At 41.9% G+C, this 12,894-nt stretch overlaps 1 protein-coding gene across 1 annotated transcript in view; it reads left to right on the top strand.

Annotated features, from left to right (window-relative positions):
- LOC138261357 (G-protein coupled receptor 83-like) overlaps positions 1-12,894 on the top strand; it is a 769,995-nt gene that overhangs the window by 279,682 nt on the left and 477,419 nt on the right. The window lies entirely within an intron of this gene.

Genomic DNA, 12,894 nt, shown 5'->3' with positions numbered 1-12,894 from the left:
ATTTTTTTCTTTTTAAATGCACTACATTGTCCTTTTAGGTAAATGGGCTGCATTAAAAAAAAAGAAACCTTTATTTCAAAGCAATCACATACATGGCGGTCAGCTGAGCCCAGCAGGCCACATCCATTTGATGGCTGCAATTCCTAATGGGTCACAAATTGCGACCTACCTCATTAATATTCATGAGGTAGGTCCTTTTGTGACCCACTAGGAAGTGCAAAAGAAACTCAAAATAGTTTCATACATTTGAAATTGCAATTCACTAATTGTGATTTGCATGAAATCTCTAAAAAGAACTTGCAGTTTCAAACTTTATTACATGTGGCCCAATGAACTGTCTATAAATGGTGTACCGCACCATGGGCCATATGTATCATGCATTTTTGCAGTCGCAAACAGCCCAATCAGGCTGTTTGTGACTGCCAAAATGCATTATGGTATGTATGAATTTCAATGTGTGATTCAGTAACATGTTACTTAATCGAAATTTGGAATTGGGCATAGATACCGAATCGGTGTCAAAAGCGTCCCTTCCTAATACTGAATCGCAGTGGTATGTAGGAATGTTTTGTGACCGAAATGGGGTCCCAAAACATTCACATTTTACCACCTGCTTCAAGTAGGAGGTAACCCATTCGCTAATGGAAAGGGGTCCCCAAAGGACCACTTCCCCTTTGTGAATGATAGCAAAAATGTTTTTTGAGAGCAGGCATTGATCACACAAACCACTGTCTGTGGTAAAAAAAAAGAAAACTGCTTTTCTACTATATCTGCGACAGTAGATCTAACATCTACCACTGGCTACTTACCACACCTCTAACACTCACTTGCTGAATAGGTGTGATACAATTTCTGCAGTTTCTGTGATGCTTGAATTTTTCACAGTCACTTTGTCTTCACTAATTTATACAAAAAAGTGATAGATTGAATGCTTGAAATAATGTCAAATATTGTTAATAACTCAGGCCACATCTTAGTCCATTGTTATTTTGTACACCAGGCCCCCTCAGTTTGATGGAATCACCCCCACTCCGAATATTATTCCAGCACCACTGAAAGAAAGGGAGAATCAATGCCCGATTCTGACAAGGTCGAAACAAAATGAGGAATTATCAGGTGAATCAGGACTGAATTAATGTTTTCCCTGCTGATTTCTATTTTCTAAAGGGACCTTTAGGGTTACATCTGTAAATGCTATCTGGCCCTCCAGATTCAGATTCAGATTCTTCTCAAGAAGAGGTCAACAGCAGGACTAAGTAAAATCCAGGCAAATCCAGTTGGTGCTGATTAGCTGAGCACTTCCAGGGCAGGCCTTTGGAAGATTGTTGTGTCCCTGTAGTTCAACCAAGATATCAGGCAAGTGACCATTGGTGTCAATTCAGGGGAGCCTGGGTACAAAGCAAGCAATTCCAATCTTCCTTCTTCAGACAACAGAGCAGTCCTCCTTCTGAATCTTCCACAGCTCGCTGAGTGTTCTAATGAGAGTTTCTTAAGGTGCTACTAATATTCCCATTGCTAGCCTTCCTCTTTCCTGTGTCTGGATCCAAACTGTCTAGGATAACGAAGGGTATGCAGGCCTAAATGTGAGCTGTGTTTGTTAGTGGCAGGGCAGGCAGCCCTTAGAAGTCAGGAAGGGGGTGGGCGAGCCCTGAGACTACATTTTGGAGCTCAGGAAAGGCTAAGTATAACCCCCAGGACATCCTGCTCACGAGGGCAGCGCCCTACTCCACACCCAAAGCCCTTTTGTCCCCAGGTCCGAAAGAAATATGAAAAACACCACAGAAGAGCCACTCACAGTCATGTGAGCCTGGACGCTGGCAGAAAGGCACATTTTGTTTAGGCAGAAAAATGCAATATTTTCAGAATAGTAACTTAAAATCTGATTTCACCATTAAAGTGTATTTTAGATTACAATTAATTTTACTGGATGAAGCATTTCTCTAATTGTTTCCAAACTGAAATTATCACTTATTAGTGTGATGCGGTAACCCAGTATTGGTATATGGGAGAGATAGCCCTAGAACAGTGAAAAACAAACCTGGAAGCTTTTCATTGTCAGGAGATGTAAAACCCAAATACACGTCCTACTTTGTTATTACCATGCACCAAGCCTTAGAAGTGGTTAGGGTCTACCTTAAGGGTAAGTTATAAGTATTAAAAAGGAAGGACTAGGCCTGACAGAAGATTTATTTTGCCAGGTTGAAATGGCAGTTTTAAACTTCTATGCAGGATGCAGTGGCAGGCCTTTGACATATTTTGCAGTCCTACTTTAGTGGCTGGCACATGTGTGCTGCAGCCCACTTACAGAGCCTGGGCACATTTAGTACCATTTACAAGGGACCTGGAAGTAAATGAAATGTACCAATTGGGTGTATGACAATTTTACCATGTTTAAAGGTGAGAGAACAAGCACTTTGCCCCTGGCTAGCAGGGGTCGAGTGCACTGAGTTCTAATGTCAACAAAGCAATGAGGGAGTGAAGGCAAGAAGTCTTGGTAAATATCACACCAAGGATGTCAAGTCTAATAGTCTTGAATTTTGTTTTATCATTAGGATTGCAAATGTGTAATATTATGGAATGAAAAAGAAATATCATTGGTTGTGAGCTTTATGTGAGCAAAAATTATAAAGCCAGTCTGTAGTATTCTATACTGATGTCATCCTTGACATCAGCATAGAATGGTAAGGGTCATGGGGTTCCCTAGTGGTTGGGACAGAACAGGGAAAGAACTGAGAGATGGATGGCTGAGCTGTTTCACCCTACATACTGGAATAAACCACCTTCTCTTCTACCTTAACGGATTGAGACTATCCTTTATTACACTGGCGTTGACTGGGGAAGTTTCACACGGCGACTGGGAAAGTGTCACAGCTCAACATCCTTGAACTGCTGCCGGACGTTAATAGAGAGCAAGCCATTTTGGTGAGTCTTCCTCATCGGGAAAAAAAAGGAACATTTCTCTAGTATTCGTTGCTTAGAAACTCGCTGGATAAATATTATTGGTGGGACCAAAACATTTTGGCCCCGCTTTGTGTATTCCATTTATCCGTTGGGGTCATGAAGATTTTCCCTTGTGCATACTTCTTTGTTTATTCTTGGGATGTTGCTACTTTGGTATGCCCACACGTTTGGATTGGATACGTCTGTGTTGTTAGGGAGGCTCTCTGATCGCTGAGGAGCCATCGCAGCGTCAGCATCTCTTTCGTTTGACCTCACCGTTGCTTGGAGTGTTCTTTTGTGGATATCACCACGCTGACATGCCCTGCACGTTTTGCTTGGATATGCTGTTGTTTCTAAAGACGCTTTTCATTTCTGTGGACTCATCTCAGCGTCAGCATCTCCTCAATGAAATCACCATTACCTAGAAACGTCTTTTGTTGCTGATTTTCCAGTTGCCGAATCTGATTTTTTTCCGCGATATCTAGGAAAACAAGTGTTTTCTTTCTTCATTCAAAGCTTGTTTGTACTTTCTTCAACAAGCATTCAGGTGCTTTTCAAAATGTATCTTCAGAAATAACAAATTGTTTCTGTACATATCTTCATCAATAATAAGCTCCCATATTAAAGGCACATCGCTGATGTGCACAGCTTTCAGATATTGGTTATCTGTATTAGCACAGATATGTGTGCTGCCCCTAATAATTAATTATTTTGACAGCCTAGTCACTATTTGGTTAGCACTTTAATGTGTACAGCATATAGTCCTATTTCACCTATTTTGGATTAAAAGTTTTATTCTTTGTAGTTTGTTTTTGCTCAGTGTAAAACTATCTAGCTTACACATAAAATACAGTATGCAGAATGTCACAGCACCTCCATTTTATTTGTCAAACCCTAGCGATCCCCCTATCAAATGGGCTAAATGGAAAAAAAGTATTTGAACGTTATGCAAAGGTGTGTGGAACCTCTTTAAGTGCTGAAAGGAGGACTGCATTATTACTTCACTGTCTGGGCTCTGAAGGTCAAGAAGTATTTGATCATCTCCCAGATGTACCGGCTAGTGAAGGGGTATACCTTAATGAGTATGAAACTTGCATACGCAAATTAGACATACACTATCTTCCCAAGGTAAGCACCATTTTGGAACATTATTATTTTGGGAAGAGAATACAAAAAGAAGGAGAATCTATAGAAAATTATGTGACAGATCTCAGGCGATTGTCATCCTCTTGTAAATTTGGCACACTCGCAGATTAGAGGATAAGAGATCAGTTCATGCTAAGAGGTCACATTGAGAAAGTTTGTGAAGCATTATGGCTCAGAGATGAAGCCACTCTTGAGGGAGTATTAACTATTGCTAAAAAGATATAATATTCCCTGAAATGTGTAGAAATGATGAAGAATGATTTGTCCAATCAGGTGTGAACTGTTGTTAGTGATATGAATACGTTTGTGGGTACACAGAGGAAGGAGTACCAATAAATTACAGTCAGTAAAGGTCAATCTAAGCTAGAGAAGAGATGTTTTAGGATGTTATAGGTCAGGACATTTTGCTAGTGTCAGAAACTGTCCTGCTATAAAAGCTGTGTGTCCGTACTGTAAGAAACAAGGACATTTTTTTCTCAGTATGTAGGAAATCAAAACAGAAAATTTACGAGGTTCATGTAAGTGATAATGAAAATTCATACACTTCCGATTTTGATTGTGGGCAAATTGTTTTACAACTAGGGAATTGGTAACAGTGTTGGTCCTTTAGACTTCATTCAGTTTGAAGGGAAAAGAACCAAGGTTCTGTTTGATTCTGGTGTTAAGATTACAATTATATCTAACAACTTCTTTAGTGATCAGCTGAAGGGTACTGTAACTTTACTTAAACCTGACATCAGACCATGTGCCTATGGTGGCGATTTGATAGATCTACATGGATATTTTGTAGGATTAATTGAATACAAAGATTGCTATACTTCTGGCAAGATATATGTATCCAAGAAGGGTGATAGTATTATAAGCTGGTGGCATCCAAAGGATCTAGGGGCCAGATGTAGCAACCAGTTTGCGACCCGCAAACGGCAAAAATTGCCGTTTGCGAGTCACAAACCGGAGTTTGCTATGCAGAAATGCATTTTGCGAGTCGGGACCGACTCGCAAAATCGATTTCCGTCTCGCAAATAGGAAGGGGTGTTCCCTTCCTATTTGCGACTCGCAGTGGTATGCAATTCCATTAGTCGCAGTTACCATCCACTTGAAGTGGATGGTAACCCACTCGCAAATTGGAAGTGGTCCCCATGGGACCCCTTCCCCTTTGTGAATGGACCCCAAAATATTTTTTCAGGGCAGAAAAAATTCCGAAACAAAAGGTTTCGGATTTTTTTTAAATTGCAGCTCGTTTTCCTTTAAGGAAAACGGGCTACACTTGAAAAAAAAAACTGCTTTATTAACAAGCAGTCACGGACATGGAGGTCTGCTGACTACAGCAGGCCTCCATGTCAGTGGGTGCCCATAGTCGCTATGGGGCCGCAATTTGCGACCCACCTCAATAATATTAATGAGGTGGGTCTTTGCGACCCCATAGCGACTCGCAGACGGTGTCTGAGACACCGTTCTGCATTGCAAATTGCGAGTTGCAATTTGCGAGTCGCTTGGACTCACAAATTGCAAGTCGCAATTTGCAAAGTACCTACATCTGGCCCTAGGTGTCATGTTAGATCCAACTAGTGAAAACCCCATTGTGTTGGAAAGCACTAGTTCAATCAATACGGTAATACAGGAGTTTACCGAGGCAGATACAGATCTACAACAAATGTTATATTGTGAGTTTCCAAGTGTCTTCATGAATGGATTGGGTTGTTTAAGGGGTTATCAGCACAAAATTACCATTATTCCCAATTCAGTCCCCTTTTGTAGTAAAGTAAGAGGTGTTCCTATGAACATGAGAGAAGAGAAACAAAATACATTGCACAAACTTAAGGATCAAGGAATAATTGAGGAGGTTGATAGTACTGCTTGGTTGGCCCCTGTTGTTGCTGCCAGAAAATCCAATGGATCTCTAAGATTATGCATTGACCTCAGACAATTGAATTAATGCGTTGTGGTAGATAGATATCCGTTACCCAAAATTGCTGAATTGCTGATGATGACAGGAGATGCAAAGGTATTCAGTACCATTGCCCTTGCCTCAGCCTATCATCAGATACAGTAAAATGAAAGGTCCATGGATCTTACTGCATTCATAACACCATTTGGAACATTCAGATATACCAGATTTCCTTTTGGTTTCATATCGGCTGCATCTGTTTTTCAAAGGGTTACAGAGAAAGTAGTGACAGCTTTGGAAGGAGTCTGTGTATATAAGGATGACATTTTGGTGTATGGAAAAGATAAAGCTGAACATGATTCGAGAGTCAGACAAGTTTTAAGTAGGTTGTGTGATCATAATCTTACTGTGAAGTTAGAAAAAAGCAAATTAGGCACATACACCACTGATTATTTGGGCCACACTATAACAGGTGAGGGTGTTAATCGAAGGCTGATCTTGTAAATACTATTCAAGAAATAGTTCCCCCCACTACTAAAGAAGAACTCATGTGCTTTCTGGGAATGGTAGAGTAATACCACAAATTTGTTAAGAACTTTGCTGAAGTTACATACAACATGAGGAGTCTCCTGTAGAAAGGTAGAAATTTTGTATGGAATAATGACTGTGGAAAAGAATTTGATGCCATCAAATGTAAGTTAGCTCAGGCTCCCAGACTTAAGAATTTTGACACAAAAAAATGTTTTATCATTACCACAGATGCCAGTCTCAAAGGTCTTGGGGCAGTCTTACAGCAGGGAGTGTATGGTCCAGAAAATGCCATTATGTTTTTATCGAGAAGTCTCAAAGGTTCAGAATGCAAATACTCTGTGATTGAAAGAGAAGCCCTTGCTGTACACTGGGCTATTAAACCGTTCAAGACATTTTTGTGGGGTACTACATTTACTGTAAAAACAGATCAAAACCTTTGTGTGAAGTATTCAATAGAAAGGGTATTGACTCAATTTCATCTAAAATTTCTAAATGGGTGGTTCGCTTACAGGACTATAGCTTCAATGTAAAGTACATCCCTGGGGTGGAAAATGTGATTGGAGATACTTTGTCTAGGTTAGTGCATGAGGACACGACCAATCAAGATAGTGATTCTATCGATAACTATACAGATTTTGTTTGTGAACCTGTTTATGAAATAATATCAGAAAACAAGTGGCGTGAGGAAGTAAAGGAAGATCCAACCTTGCAAAAGGTGATAGATCTCATTAGTCATGACTGGAAATTCAAACGTCCGGGTGGGGAACAGTGTAAGGATTTTTGGTTGGTCAAGGATCGGTTTGCCGTTACGTGGCACTAGATTAATCCCTCCGGTCAAATTAAGAGAAGAATGAATGAATCTTGCTCATAGGTGTCATTTCGGCATCTCTAGAACCAAGGACAGGTTACGATCCAGTTATTGGTGGCCAGGGATGGACACACAAATTGAACGTCTGGTGAGGGAATGTATGCAATGTGCTTTAAGTGAGAAAACCTTGAAACCAAGAACTCAACCTATGATAATTAGGAATCAACCAGATAAACTGTGGAAAGATATTGCTTTAGATATTTTAGGAGATGGTCAGGAAAGTTATGTCATAGTAGCAATGGATATATCCTCCCATTGGCCTGAAATATGCTTCTCCAGAGGCATAGAAACACTGCATATTATACATTTTCTAAAGGATCTTTTTATATGAGAAGGTATCCCTGAAACATTATTTACGGACAATGGAGTGCAACTAATTTCTAAGGAAATGGAGAAGTTTCTTCATGATTGTCATATTATACACAAAAAAGTGTGCACTATATCATCCTCAATCCAATGGAATGGTAGAAAGATTTAATCGGGTACTGAAAGAGACCATTGCCTTAGCTAAGAATAACAACGGAAATTGGCGGGAGGAAGTCATCAAAAGAGTTGGAGTATACAAGTTCACACCTCATACAACCACGAGCATGTCGCCTTTTTTGTTGTTTCGTGGAAGACATCCCAACACAGTGCTAGAACCTTCTTGGGTGAATACATTTCTACGGAGAAATAAGCCAACCGCTGAAGCCAAACTGTGGAGGATGAGAGAATCCTCTAAAATAAGTAATAGTAAGTTTCATTTTGATCGAAAACATTCTGTTTAGGTGACTAAGGTAAATGTAGGTGATTTGGTTATGATAAAATGTCCTGGTTTACAGGTGTGCGGAAACAAACTGTCAAAACCAATGAAAGTTATCAAGGTTTTCACTAATGCCATTAGAACTGGTTATTATCGTGTGTGGAACCTCAACAGAGTGGTCTTGTCTAAAGGCAAAGTCTTGCAACATACCGCAATAAAGGACAAGGTTAACTCACGGAAAGTGGAAGACAATGTCTCCATCAATAAGAGAGATGGTGTATCGCCAAGAAGGTCTGACAGAAAGGTGCAAAGTCCTGCTTACTTAAAAGACTATGTTTAGTTTTTTTGTATTTTTTTTTCTGTTTCCAATCCCAGTTTTCAGGTTAATTCTCTTGCTTATGCCTAGTGTATATAAAGTATTGTTTTAGTTCTCACAGTGAAGGATACCTTTAAATCTGTATTGAAAGGAAAGGGGTATGTAGTATTGTATACTGATGTCATCTTTGACATCATCGTAGAATGGTATGGGTCGTGGGATTCCTTGGTGGATGGGACAGAACTGAGAAATAACTGCGAGATGGATGGCTGAGCTGTTTCTCCCTACATACTGGAATAAACCACCTTCTATTCTACCTCAACGGATTGAGACTATCCTCTATTACATAGTCCTATATGCTGCTCAGAATATTTATGAGCTGCTCTTGCTGAAATTACCATATTTGCTTCAAGTTTATCTGCAAATTTGGGTAGCTGAATCATGGTTACTGCCTTTACTACATTTGTTTCAGGAATTAAAATAATAAAAGGTGACAAGTTGACACATGCGTAAAATAAGATTACTTAAGTGGATTTAGGCCAAGATTTCCTAACACTTTACTTTGTGGCAATGTGACACAAAGTCAGTCAAAGTGGTATAAACAGACGTTTAAAAATGGTGGGGCGGGTTGCGGAGCAATGCCGAAAAGGCTCACCCGTGCTGCATGTCTCTCCTCCTCCGAGTCCCGGGTGACAAGCAGGAACAGGAAGGTGGTTGACAACTTCCTGTTGTGCCAACAACCAATCCTGGAGATGCTCTTATGCTGTTTTCAGCACAAATGCAGTTCCAGGATTGGGTGGAGCAGGCTAACTCAGTGCTCATTTTGAGGCTTAGAGCCTGTGCCGGCTATCCCCTGGCTGTTCCAAAGCCCTGGGAGTGCTGTGTATACAGTGTGCATGTCAGAAAGGGTATCGGTAGACAGCTGGCCTATCCCACAATGCTCCCAGGCAGAAGTTATCATGCTGCTATAAGAGCCCCGCCCCCACCCTTACAGGGAGCGGCACTGCATCACACAGAATAATAAAATGGCAGGAGCGATGCTCCTCCGCCTTTTAGAAGGCTCAGCTCCTGGGTAAAAAGCAATGTATTGTCATGGTTGCACGTTTTGCAGCATAAAAAACATCTTGTGCTGTTAGGTCGCTTAAAGTCAAGGGGATGTTACTGAGTTGTTACAGTGCCAACACCCACAGTTTTTGATGCAAGTTTGATCCACTAAAAGAGTCAAACAACGTTTTGCAATAAAAAACGAAGAAGAAATGTTTGATTTCCTAAAAATAACATATGCATGGCATGTGTGCTGAAGTGAACAGCAAAAATTCAATGCATGTGATCATTCTATGTTTGTAAAGACAGAGGACTTTGGACTTTAAGGGCCTTATTATGACCTTGAGGAGGGGTTTCTTCCATCACAAATGTGAAGGATATCCCGTCCGATGCATTGCAATCTCCATTGAATATAATGGGATCGTAATACGATGGACGGGATATCCGCCACTTTGTGATGGGGGAAAATCCCTCCATCAAGGTCATAATAAGGCCCTAGGTGTATGCTTCCAGTACAAATCCTATGCTAGACAGCATACATGCACATCTACAAGGCTGTGCATCATGTTGAATCAGCCTTTAAGAGCACTAGGTGAAGACAGCCAGTAGCAGGTCGATCGTGCTAGATACAGCTTTCTGCTAAGGTGTCTCCCTTGTACAACACAGCACAGCAATTATGGTTGATGCACTGTGTTGTATTAAAATTTTGTAAACCTGTAGTACCCACAGCACATCCATGAAGCTTGGCACAGCGTACAGTCACGTGGCAGCTGGTGCACTTCTGTCTCTTACTAAAAGAGGAGAGACTAGCCCACAGAAGGGGAGGGATGTGAAAGAGAAGACTGACTAGGAGCTAATAAGATGCTCCTAGGCTCGTAGAAAAAGAAGATAAAATAAAATGGAGGCTCTAGGACAAGGTATACCGTGACCTTTGGTCCACCAGGATTGTGGAGGGCCTAAGTGTACTTATGGCTAAAATACCACATCACTGCAACAAAGCTCAGCATCAGGCAGATGAAATGATTTGAGAGGCTGTTGAGTATTTTATCACAATGGCATAGTAGACAGAGACTCCAAAGAAGATTTTAAAAATGAATTGTGACTGCCAAACCACATAATCTCAATCATGCAGCATTACATGTATATCTGTATAATCATTTATTTTAAGTGCTTGAAATGAAAGTGTAGAGGATGATTTGATATGAAATAGAACCTTACTTCCAAATGTTAAACTGGCTCAGCTTTTTAGTGATGTACTAGTTAAGTGACTCATTATACTCTGCAGTAATTGTTTGTTGGACCTGGCTTTTTGACAGGGACATCCCCAAACTTTTTGCCTCCTTCCTCCTATTTTTCCTGACCTGTTGTTGTTGGTTTTTGACCTCTGGGCACTTTTCCACTGCTAACCAGTGCTAAAGTGCATATGCTCTCTGTGTAAATTGTACTACTGATTGGTTTATCCATGATTGACTATTTAATTTACTTGTAAGTCCCTGGTAGAGTGCACTACATGTGCCTAGGGCAGGTAGATCAAATGCTACTAGTGGGCCTGCAGCACTGGTTGTGCCACCCACCTCAGTAGCCCCTTAACCTTGTCTCAGGCCTGCCATTGCAAGGCCTGTGTGTGCAGTTTCACTGCCACTTCGACTTGGCATTTAAAGGTATTTGCCAAGCCTAGAACTCCCCTTTTTCTATACATAAGTCACCCCTAATGTGTGCCCTAGGTAACCCCTAGAGCAGGGTGCTGTGTGGGTAAAAGGCAGGACATGTACTTGTGTGGTTATATGTCCTGGTAGTGTAAAACTCCTAAATTCGTTTTCACACTACTGTGAGGCCTGCTCCCTTCATAGGCTAACATTGGGGCTGCTCTCATACATTGTTGAAGTGGCAGCTGCTGATCTGAAAGGAGCAGGAAGGTCATATTTAGTATGGCCAGAATGGTAATATAAAATCCTGCTGAATGGTGAAGTCGGATTTAATATTACTATTCTAGAAATGCCACTTTTAGAAAGTGAGCATTTCTTTGCACTAAAATCTTGTTGTGCCCTTCAATCCACGTCTGGCTAGGTTTAGTTGACAGCTCCTTGTGCATTCACTCAGACACACCCCAAACACAGGGTACTCAGCCTCACTTGCATACATCTGCATTTTGAATGGGTCTTCCTGGGCTGGGAGGGTGGAGGGCCTGCCCTCACACAAAGGACTGTCACACCCCCTACTGGGACTCTGGCAGACAGGATTGAGCTGAAAGGGGGCTTGGTGCATTTCTTAGAGACTCTTTGAAGTCACCCCCACTTCAAAGGCACAACTTAGTATAAAACAAGGCCTCTGCCCTACCTCATGAGACACTTGCTGGAGAAGAAACCTGAACCAGAAACTACATCCTGCCAAGAAGAACTGCCTGGCTGCTCAAAGGACTCACCTGTCTGCTTTCTACAAAGGACTGCTGTCTTGCTGTTGCCCTGCTGCCTTGCTGAACTCTTGTCTGGCTGTGAAAGTGCTCTCCAAGGGCTTGGATAGAGCTTGCCTCCTGTTCCTTGAAGTCTCAGGACCAAAAAGACTTCTTCCTTTCACTTGGACGCTCCGTGCGCCGAAAATTTCTACGCACAGCTTGTTTCGCGGCGAGAAAAACGCCGCACACCGACGCTGATCAACGCGACGCCCTCGGGACGATCGAGACTTCGACGCACAACCTCGCAAGGACAAAGCCGCCCGACTTTCCAGGAGAAATCGACGCGACGCCTACCGTGAGCGCGAAACTTTGACGCACGGCCTCGCAAAGACAACGCCGCCCGACTTCCAAGGAGAAATCGACGCGACGCCTGCCGTGAGACCAAAATTCCGACGCACGGCCTCGCAAGGACAACGCCGCCCGACTTCCAAGGAGAAATCGACGCGACGCCTACCGTGAGATCGAAACTTCGACGCGCAGTCCCGCAGAACGACGCGCAGTCCGGAAAATAAGCAGGAGAATCCACGCACAGACCCGGGACATCTGGTAATCCCCGCGATCCACAGAAAGAGACTGTCCACGTGCCGGAAAACGACGCCGACTTCCCCGCGTGGAAAATAACGACGCAAGTCCGTGTGTGCTGAGGAGAAATCGACGCACACACCAGTTTTCCACGCACCTCTTCTCCTGTGGCCTTCTGAGGAGATTTTCCACCAGAAACCAGGTACTTTGTGTTTGAAAGAGACTTTGTTTACTTTCTAAAGACTTACGACACTCTCTATCACTTTTCAGTGATATCTTTACAAATTCGTATTGCAACTTTGATCGTTTTGACCTGAAGATACCCAGATAAATATTATATATTTTTCTAAACACTGTGTGGTGTATTTTTGTGGTGTTATGCTATGGTGTTGTATGATTTATTGCACAAATGCTTTACACATTGCCTTCTAAGTTAAGCCTGACT

Source organism: Pleurodeles waltl, chromosome 2_1 (assembly GCF_031143425.1).
Source record: "Pleurodeles waltl isolate 20211129_DDA chromosome 2_1, aPleWal1.hap1.20221129, whole genome shotgun sequence".
NCBI lineage: Eukaryota > Metazoa > Chordata > Amphibia > Caudata > Salamandridae > Pleurodeles > Pleurodeles waltl.
Note: the sequence above shows the minus strand (reverse complement) of the source record. Positions and strands in the feature narration are given on the sequence as shown.